Consider the following 8,680-nt stretch of genomic DNA (forward strand, 5'->3'; position numbering starts at 1 on the left):
ACCGTGCAGAGCAAGCCTGTAACCATCTTTCCTCCTTGGCCTCTGTTTCAGTTCCTGCCTCCAGGTTCCTGCTTGAGTCTTTGGTTTGGATCCCCTCAAAGATGGACTGCAAGTAAAGCTGAAATAAACTCATCTCTCTCCAGGATGGTTTTGGTCTATGTTTTATACCAGAAACAGAAAAAAAAAACCACTGGAACAAGACAGTAAGTTTTTTATTTCCTTACTTAAATTTCTCTCTAAGGAATTTGTTCATTTTGATGTTACTGTAAATGGAAAATAATTTGTTGTTAACATATAGAAATGTGACTGTTTTATTGCTGACTTTATATGTTTTACATCACACTGAATTTTCCTATGAGGTCTAATGGACTTTTGTTTTTTTCTTGGTATTTTTCCATTGTGGCATTTTTAGTATTTGTCTCATATCGTATAGTTAGCAAATATGGGTCATTCTACTTGTCTCTGTCTTATTTGCCTTCCTGTGTTTCTTTGCTAACTTCTATGCCTAGAAGTTTCAATACCACATCTATATGATATAGAGAAGTGGTGACAGTTAACACATTGTATTATTTCTGATCAAATCATGAGTTTTCCACACATGACCCATGTAATGTTGAAATAATTTTCATCTTTTCTGAGTTGATTGGGAGTTTTCTATTATAAAAAGGTACTGATTATTCTCTATATTTTTCTATATCTATGGAAGTGATCATGTTTTATCCTTCAGTATTAGTGTAGTGTATCACATTAATTTTTTGTGTTGAACTACCCATGTATCCCAGCTATATATCTCAGTTAATCATAGTATACAATCCTTTAATGTACTGTTCAATTCACTTTACTAATATCTTATGGAGAATTGTATATATATGTATATGTATATTTGTTCTAGAGATCTCTTCTGCTATAGTGTCTTTATTAGATTTTTCTATCTCGGTAATGCTGGATTCATACCATGTTTTTGGAATTATTTCTTCCTGTTCAAATATCTGGAAGAATCTGAGAAATATTATTGTTAATTTTTTTGTTGTTGTTGTTTTTACTAGACAGGGTTTCTCTGTATTGTTTTCGAGGCTGTCGGTCCAGCCCGGCCTCGAACTCACAGAGATCTGCCTGCCTCTGCCTCCCGAGTGCTGGGATTAAAGGCGTGCGGCTTATTGTTAATTTTTTAAATTTATGGTTTAATTCACAAATAAATCCATCATGTCTTGAGCTTTTTGTTATTGTTTGAACAGTTTTTATTACTGATTTTTGTCCTTCCTGGTTATAACCATTGGTCTGCTCAACTACCCTCTTTCTTTCTTACTCAGTCTTGGTAGGTTTACATTTACAGGACTCCATTCATTTCAATTTTCTCTCTGCCACTCATCTCTAGCTTAATTCTACAATGGTATAAAAATCATTTTCTATGATATCATTCACTTTAAACTGCCTACGTGCTGTGGGTGAGTGGATTTTCTCTGCCTATTTGTTTGGTCCCATGGTCAGTTGGCTTTTTATCTCTTGGTACTCTGATCTAGAGGTAATGTCCATTTATTATTGTTTACCTTCCTATAGAATTGGGCTTTTCATTAATAAACAATATTCTTCTTCTATTGTAAGTATTTTTTCTTAAAGTTGATATTTTTCTGTCACAAGTATAGTCACATATCTCCATCTATCATTGAGTCACCATTTGATGGAATTTCTTTTGTTATGTCTTCACTTGAGTTTACATGTTTCTCTACAGTTAAAGTGAATCTGTAGACAGCCTATACTTGAACTTCTTTTTATTTGTGTAGCTTTTTATATCTTCAGCCACACTTTGCCTTCTAACTGAACTGTCAATAGGACAAGACACAGTCTTTCCCAGTAACTAATTTTCTGTTTGTCTGTTAATCCCTTTCTTTTCCTGTTCTGTTCCTTTTCATTTCCTTGATGTTTTCACAGATACACTTTGATTCCCTTATCATTTCCTTCTGTGTGTCTCCACAAAGCATTTCTACCCTTAGGGGTCATATAAAACACTTTATAATAATAACAGTTTGTATTGTCTTTGACTTGTCTGAATTTTTTTGGCTTTGGGGGGCTGTTTGTTTGTTTGTTTTGTTTTGTTTTGTTTTTCAAGACAGGGTTTCTCTGTGTAGCCCTGGCTGTCCTACAAATCACTCTGTGGACCAGGCTGACCTCTAACTCACAGATCCACATGTCTCTGCCTCTCCAGTGCTGAAATTAAAGGTGTGTGCTATCACTGCACCAAGATTTTTCTGATTCTTTTGCCTGGATTAATCACTATTAAATCCTCTAGTGAATTTTTCTGTCCATTTATTGCTCAGACCCAAGATTTTTGTAGGATCTCCTTTTAATATTTATTTTTATTTCACGTATGTATGAGTCTGTGGTATGTGTGCATGTATGTTTATGTGTTCACATGTGTGTAGGTGCCCATGCACATGTGTTAGATTTCTCTATAATTGGACTGCATGTTAGGGGCTACCCAACCTAACGCCTTCACCGCTTTCTGTCTCCTATACTAAGACAGGGACTCTCACTGAACAACAAGCTCAGTGTTTCAAGTGGTCCAGCTACCAGCTCTCTCTGGGGGCTCCCTGGCTCCACCTTCTGCAGACTGTGATTACAGATAGGCCAGCTGTCCTCTTACTTTCACAACAAATCATTTATTCACTGAGTCATTCCTCCAATTTTTTCTATGTTCAATAGCCTCTCCCCATCTTATTTTAAATTTTACTCTATTTATGTATTGTTCTCCCAAACTTATTCAACATCTTTGATGACTCTTTTGAATTCTCTATCAGACAAGTCATCTATCTCCATTGCAATAAGGTCAGTTTCTGAAGCAGTGTTGCTGTGTGGAAAGCATGGGACTCACCCAGACCCCCTGAATGTAGGTGTCAGTGAGGAGGCCTAGGTAATCTATGGGGCCTTGGGTAGTATTTATCCGTGCCGTACAAATAGACTTTGAGTGCCCATGCCACAATATGGGAGGCTCTCTCAGCTGGGACTCTTGGGGAAGGGCCTAGGCCCTGCCCTGGATGAAATGACAGTCACTGGAGATCCACCATAGAGGGCCTCACCCTCCCTGGGGATCAGAGTGGAGATTGGGTGGGGGGCTGGAGGACCTGGTGGGGAGGGTAGAGGAGAAGGGGATGGAGAGTGAGCTGGGATTGACATGTGAAGCAAGATTGTTTCCACCCTAAATAAAAAAATAATAATTTAAAAAAAGGTATCTCTTAAGAGAATCACTCCTATCAACCACGGGATGACTTTGGAGAGGAAAGCGACTTACAAATCAACTTGGCTAGAAGTTCTTGGAGCCTCTCAAAACACTGCCAATCAACCCCCACCCCTCCAACTGTTTTCTCAATAACGAATCCCCAGATATCTAGTGTATCAAGTCTTATCAGTACTCCGAAAGGCAAGAAAGAAACAGTTTCCTCTGGCAGCTCCTCAGAAAGTATTAAAGCACTAGACATACTACTATCTCGTCTTCCTTTCCAAGAGAAGGATTGGAATATTGGCATTTTTATCCATTTGTTTCCTCCAGAACCACATGAAAAGATTATAGTTAGTGTTTGTATGCTACTCCAAACCACTATATTTGATTTTGGTGACTTCCAGGTATCTAGAACATGTCAGACCCCATTGGTACTCCAAAACAGATAAGACAGAAGCCATTAGTGTGGGTAGGCCCTAAAACACTCCAAATATAGAGAAGCCTAACAGTTTTTGAGATTCCTTCTATAATGTGACAAGGATAACTACTATAAAAAAGAGTATAGAAGCCTGACAGAGATTATATGACTTTTCCACAAAATAGATTTATCCATTTATTATAGTTCAATAAGTTATTCATAATGAAAGGGAGACTCTGAGGTTTCTTATTCTGCCATCTTGCTAATGTAAACCCAAGACACTGAATTTTATTTGTAAATTGCATCTTTTTATCTTCTGTTTTAGTTGGAATATACATCCTATGTAAGACAGTAATAGAAAAATGGGAATTACTTCTTCATAGACTCTTTAGTGAAGAAAATTAATATTAAAGACTGACACTATCTGAATAATGGCAAATGATTAATAAATGTTAGGTTTTGTTATCTTCACTGTTATTGACCACTTGCACTGGTTTCTGTTGGTTCTTATGCTTTTTTACATTTATTTATTTGTTTAGTTGCTTTCTTTAGTGAATGCACACGTGTGATTGCACACATGCAATGGTCAGAGGGCAATCTGCAGGAGGCAGTTCTCTCCTACCACCATGAGGGGTCCTTTGGGCAGTCAGTTTTGGCAACAAGTCCCTTCACTCCCGAACTTTACCCCTACGCCATCTCACTGGCCTGGTTTTGGTTTCCTGATATTGTTGCTGATGTTTTTATTTCCCAGATAAAGATATTGCTGCTTTTTTCTTTCTACATTTCTTTCTTTCTCTCTCTCTTTCTTTCTTTTTATGGGGGGGGTTGGTTTTTTAAGACAGAGTTTCTCTGTGTGCCTTTGTAGACCAGACTGGTCTTGAGCTCACAGGGATCCGCCTGGCTCTGCCTCCTGAGTGCTGGCATTAAAGGTGTGCACTACAACCGCCTGGCTAAGATATTGCTTCTTAACATCCTTGCCTAGATGAAAAATAAATACATCATATTAGGTGTGGCTGGAATAATTAAAATTCTTTGTAGGTAACTAGATGAACAGCAGAGTTTCTTATTTTAAGTATAGAATTTTTGTAACTATAGAATTGTTAAATTAAATCAATTTAAAAATAAAGCATTAAGAGTGAGCATGTAGCATATAAATATTAGCTTTGGGGTGGGGGTGGGGTTCAAGGCAGGGTTTCTCTGTGGCTTTGGAGGCTGTCCTGGAACTAACTCTTATAGACCAGGCTGTGGTTGTTTAGCTTGCAGTTTTTGTTAGCCTCCTAACAGTGAGGGCGGGGTGTCTCTGACTCTTTTGCCTGCTTGTGGTACTCTTTTCTTCCTACTGTGTTGTCTCATTCAGCCTTGATATTTGGTGTGAGAATTAATGTCTAGTCTTGCTGCATCTTGCTATACCATGTTTGATTGAGATCACAGATATCTGCTCTTTTCTAAATGGAAACAAAGGGGCAGTGAGTCTTGGGGAGAGGGGGTGTCAGGGGAGGGCTGGGAGGAGGAGAACAAGGGGAGACTATGGTGGCAATGTATTATATGAGAGAAGAATAATGAAAAAGAACAAAAAGAAAATTCACTGCCCCCCCAAGAATGTTCTATTATAGAAAATAACAAAAATTCATTGAACTAATACCTAATAATCTGTGTACAGAGATGTTTGATTGAAAGTCCTTCTACAATTTTCATAGACAATAAGGGAACAAGTGTGCCCAATTCTTCTAATATTTGCAATCATGACTAATGAGGGCAGTGACCTTGCTTATCAACAGCACTGACTTGGCCAGTTTCTTCCACTTGAGATTAATTGACTCAGTTATTAAAAACTCACTGCCTAATGTGTGCTAATTACCCAATTGTATGGTGGAGCTAGTTCCTACATCACATAGATTCAATAAGAAGAAAAATAGAAAACCAAAATACTGAAATATAGAATATTCAATGAAAGTGATGGGACATCCCTGACAGGCACAGAAAGTGTAAATTTAAATGTATGAGCATAAGAAGAAAATGTAGCTGAAACACAAGGTAAGTCAACACACAATAGACACTTAGTTCACAAGCCATTTCTTCTGGGATTCTCCTGCACCCATTGCAGTCTAGTGGTGTCTTTTTGTCTCTAACTGTGGGAGTCCAGGCAGCACTCCATTTGCACAAATTCTCACTCCTCACAGGTTACTACATGTTCTCAAAATATTAAATAACTAAGATGAATTTTAAATATCAGTTTATAAAGAATATTGCCAAAACCCAAGGGAAATGTACCCAGACAATACTAGCAGAAGTCAAACAGCAACACTGTCTCAAAATAGAATAAATCAACGTTGTCAGAGCAATAAATCATAACCTCCCTTACCAACTGAATTTTTTGAAGGCAGAATGCAATAGAACTTAAAAATTAGGAGTGCACATTTCTTATATTAATATATATATATATTGTTTTCTACTAGGAAATAAGTGACTAGTTCCAAGAGTTATAAAAATATTCACTTTGACCCAATAACAGCATTCCCAAGAATTTAAACCAATGAAATGACTTTCTGAAAATGCAAGGAAGAATGTTATGTGGATAAAATTGTGTTGTCAAGAATGTCACTATAATTCTGATTATAAAATATAATTGATTCAGAGAAGATGGTAACTTGTGAGACATTATGAAGAATTAAATAAGGAATCACAAATGGCCTGTACTCAGACACAGACCACGCCAGTCAGAAGAAGAGATGAGGAAGCCGCACCTGAGATTCCATCACCCCAAGTCCCGCTCCACAACCCCTACCCTCCCAGGCTCCTCATCACCCACCCTGCTGCCAGGCCCTGCTCCCAATTCCATGAGACTTCCTTCTGCTGCTCAGGTCCAGGCCACACCAGTCAGAAGATGAGAAACCCCTGGGGCACCAAAGGCCAAGATAGTTGCCAAAAGGCCAGCTCCCAAGTTGGATAGAGACGCCCTACTAGATAGAGGTTAATCTGGCCACCAGAAATCCAGGCTACAAAGACCAGAAAACCAAAGAGGAAAACAGAAACCAAGGAACTATCCAACAAAGACAAAATCGGAAATCAGCACCTAAACCGATAATCATCCCAAACCCAGATACCTAAATGTCAGTGTAAGAATATAATCAACAACAGTCAGGCAATTCTGGCAACACCAGAACCCAGCTATCCTATGACAGCAAGACCTTAAAATTCCAAAGCAAGAAAGCACAAGAAAATGTCCTCAAAACCAACTTGATGATGATGAAAAAAGGAAATGAATAAAATCCTTAATTAATTGAGGAAAAGACAACAAAAATTTTTAAAAATCAATAAATCCCTTAAAGAATTTCCAGAAAGCCAAGAGAAAACAAAAAACAGGTAAAGAAAATTATTGTAGACCTGAAAATCAAAATGGAAGTAATAAAGAAAACAGGAAGTGAGGGAATTCTGGAAATGGAAAATCTGGGTAAACAAACAGGAACCAAAGATCATCATCAGAATATAAAAGATGGAAGAGAGAATGTCAGGCACTGAGGATATGAAAGAAGAAATGGATTCATTCATCAGTCAAAGAAAATGTCCAATCTAAAAAAAAAATCCTAACACAAAACACCCAAGAAACCTGGGAAACTAAGAAAAGGCCAAACCTAAAATTAATAGAAATAGAATAAGGAAAAGAATTCTAGCTCAAAAATCTCAGAAGACATTTTTTTATTTATTTTTAAATTTAAATTAGAAACAAGGTTGCTTCACATATCAATTCCAGGTCCCTCTCCATTTCCCTCCCCTCCTCCTGTGCCCTCTCCCCAACCCCCGCCCCCAATATCCCCTCATTTCCCCAGGGAGGGTGAGGCCTTCCATTAGGGTGTCCATAGTCTGTCATTTCATCCAGGGCAGGGCCTAGACCCTCCCCCAAGAGTTCAGGGTGAGAGTGCATCTCACATTGTTGGATGGGAGTCCAAAGTCCATTTGTATACCTGGGATAAATACTGATCTACTGCCCAAGGCCATACTACCCTGAAGGTGCCCGATCTTGTCTGATCTGGGAAGCTACACAGGGTCGGGCCTGGTTAGTACTTGGATGGGAGCCCAGAAGATATTTTTAACAAAATCATAGGAGAAAAATTTCCTAACCTAAAGAAGAGCATGCCTATGAAGCTACAAGAAGCTTTACAAAACACAAAATAGAACGGATCAGAAGAGAAAGTCCTTCAACACTTAGAAATCAAAACACTAAACTAACAAAGAAAAAAAAAAGCTTCAACAAAAAAGATCAAGTAGCATATAAGCGCAGACCTATTAGAATCACACCTTATTTCTCAGTGGAAACGCTAAAATCCAGGAGGGCTTGAATAGATGTGCTACAGACTCTATGAGATCCCAGGTGCCAGTCAAGACTGTTGTACCCAGCAAAAATTTCAACCACCACTGATGGACAAAACAAGATATTTCATGACAAAACCAAATTTGAACGATACCTCTCCACAAACTCAGCCCTACAGAAGTAACTAGAAGAAAAGCTTCAACCCAAGGAAGTTAGCTACACCCATAAAACACAGGCAATAAATAATCTCATAGCAGCAAAGCACAAAGAAGGGAAACACACTGTACACACACACAGATACACACACACACACACACACACACACACTACTACCACCACCACCAACAACAAAATTTCAGGAATTAACAATCATTGTTTATTAATATCGCTCAATATCAATGGACTCAATTCCACAATAAAATGATGCAGTCTAACAAAATGCATGATAAAAAAGGATCCATCCTTCTGCTGAATACAAGAAACACATCTCAATATCAGAGGCAGACATAAAGAGTTGGGAAACATTTTACAAGCAAGTGGACTTAAAAAAGCAAGCTGGTGTAGCTATTCCAATATCTAACAAAATAAACTTCAACTAAAAATTCTTCAAAAGAGATAGAGGACATTTCATACTCAAAATCCATCTATGCCCCAAATTCAAGAGCACCCACATTCATAAAAGAAACACTACTAAAGTTTGAATCACACATCAAAACTCACTCATTAGTAGTAGGAGAAA

Source organism: Mesocricetus auratus, unplaced genomic scaffold (assembly GCF_017639785.1).
Source record: "Mesocricetus auratus isolate SY011 unplaced genomic scaffold, BCM_Maur_2.0 Super-Scaffold_100041, whole genome shotgun sequence".
Taxonomy (NCBI): domain Eukaryota; kingdom Metazoa; phylum Chordata; class Mammalia; order Rodentia; family Cricetidae; genus Mesocricetus; species Mesocricetus auratus.